The sequence below is a fragment of the Atractosteus spatula genome, chromosome 17 (genome assembly GCF_055471065.1).
Source record: "Atractosteus spatula isolate fAtrSpa1 chromosome 17, fAtrSpa1.hap1, whole genome shotgun sequence".
In the NCBI taxonomy this organism is placed as follows: domain Eukaryota; kingdom Metazoa; phylum Chordata; class Actinopteri; order Semionotiformes; family Lepisosteidae; genus Atractosteus; species Atractosteus spatula.
The window spans coordinates 6,262,957-6,265,135 of record NC_142722.1 but is presented as its reverse complement, the minus strand read 5'-3'; the positions used below and the strand labels follow the sequence as shown (position 1 = coordinate 6,265,135).

Below are 2,179 nucleotides of genomic sequence, written 5' to 3'. Positions count from 1 at the left end.
ACCACCTCTCACACACAGGTTTGTTCTTCCATCTTTGGGGGAATTTCCCATTGACTCCCATTTTTGTCACAAGTCTCTGCTCTACAGCAATGATGATAGGATGAAAGATCCTTTTTGCACTTTTAGATGTGAAAGAAGTTGTGATGTGTGACATGATGATGCAGTGCTTAGTGCTCCTACCTCACAGCTCCATTGTCCTGGGTTTGATTGTAGATTGGGGCAGCTGTGGAGTTTGTATGTTCCCCTGGTGAACAGATTTCTCCCTCCTTCTAAAGACGTGCTGGTCAAGTTGTGAATCCTGATCACCATGTGTATCCTGTACGGAGTCTTGACTTTCTGATTAAGGTTTGAAGAAGCCATTTGCTTTATAAAAAAAATGTGATGGGGATGTCCCCAGATTCTTTTTGTCAGGAGATACCGTGATGATTCATCACAATTATTGTGGTGGCATCATCTCAAATTCTAGCACATTGAAAGCGGAAGTACAAGTCCCGTTCAGAGTGTGAGACTGACTGCTGCTGATTTTAGACAATGCCGTTCTGGGCAGAGAGATTCTGGGGACCCCTGTGCCTCTGGTTAATAATAATAAACCATTGTGGTAACCCAAATAGGCATGTGCTGCCCCCTACCACCAGCTGCAAAACCCAATCCTGTCACTTGAAGTCTCCTTTACAATGATGAGATATCTGATTGCCTCATTGCAGTTGAACCCAATTACCAACATTGACAAGTAACTCGTTTAGTTTATAGCTGCCTGTCTGTTTCGGAAGAGGCGTAAAAAAACAACAATTTAAGATCTTCACCCTGTAATTAGCTTTGTCAACATGTTTGTACAGGAATTTCATATTCAGTGCTTCAATTTGTTAATTAGATGTTGTCTCCGACATTAAATGACTTTCTGTGGTCTTTAAATAAAGGAGAATGAAGAATGATGTAAAGTCATAACTAGAAGAAAAATGCTAGAAAAGGCACTTAACGGCATGCCTATGCTAATATTTAAATCTGCTCTCCATCCATCTCCATCTGCTTTTATCCAGAGCTCAATGTGGAATCCAGCTCATTTATTCCTTTTAAGTGCCTGCTAAATTAGAATTGGCAGTTGTTAAGTTCCTCTCACCACGACGGTTCCTGTACCAGGGCAAAGAGAATGTGGATGGTGAGCACTTTCTGCTGAAATCCTTGCTTATTTTATACAGCATCTATTTCCCACAGTAAGACTGCCACAGAGCCATACAGAAGAGTTAGATGGAGTAGTGAGGTGGCGCTCACTGACATCACTGTAAGCTCGCGGGTTCTCTGCACATCACAGGGGCCACAGTCATGCAGGGAGCCACAGCAGACTTGAGCCTGCTTATCCTTGGGGGTGGTTGAACCATTCGTGTACCCACACTTGGGGACTCCTGCTTGCATTCATGTAATCAGGACTGTGAGGATTCCACTTGGCCTCCTGGGAATCATCGAACTGTTCAGGGGGCCCTTTGGAAAAATAGGAAGCTTTTCCTCCCAAGTGTTTTTAAAACCAACACTCCCACACAGCCTGTGTGACAGCGCATGTCATGGATGTGTTGATCTTGCTTTTATAATTAGGAACATTTTCCTACTTTGTCACAAAATTCTGTTTAGTTTATGTTTCCCCTAGCCTGGAAAGGTGGAAAACCCTTTATTCTCGACCAGCAGTTAGAGAGGGATTCACTCATTGAGCCAGCCCATATCCCATCACTACCCAGTTGTTTCTGGGAGGGTTTAACCTTTTGTTTTTATACCATTAACATCGTATTCAGTTTTTTTGTATTTACACAAGGGCCAGTCTTTTAGGTTAGGTTAATAACCATGTACAGCAAATAATAGTTACATTTTCTTTGAATTATTGCAAATAATTTAAGACCTTACTAGGTCAAACATGAGACCAGCAAATAGGACTGTGTTGCAGGATAATCTGAGTTGCACAGTGTATCTACTGTCAGACTAAAGAGGGAAATAATCCGCTGTATGTTCCTGAGAGCGTTAATGAAGAACATCTCTGTAGTTGAAACTCTGATTAACTTAATCGGGCATTCATTTTTTGATGCTTCTTGTATCTTTTTTTTAAGCATAGGTTCTTGCCAAATGGAGCTAGTCTCTTCTTGCCTGTAGCTCTGTATTATCAGTCTGACACAGATAGATATAAATCATTGGCTTA

The 2,179-nt window shown here is 41.6% G+C and overlaps 1 protein-coding gene across 1 annotated transcript in view; it reads left to right on the top strand.

Moving 5' to 3' along the window:
• Positions 1-329: 329 nt before the first annotated feature.
• gnb1l (guanine nucleotide binding protein (G protein), beta polypeptide 1-like) overlaps positions 330-2,179 on the top strand; it is a 33,327-nt gene continuing 31,477 nt past the window's right edge. The window contains exon 1 of the mRNA XM_088935584.1: positions 330-345. The gene's annotated coding sequence lies outside the window, so the exon portion shown is untranslated. The remainder of the gene's footprint in view (positions 346-2,179) is intronic.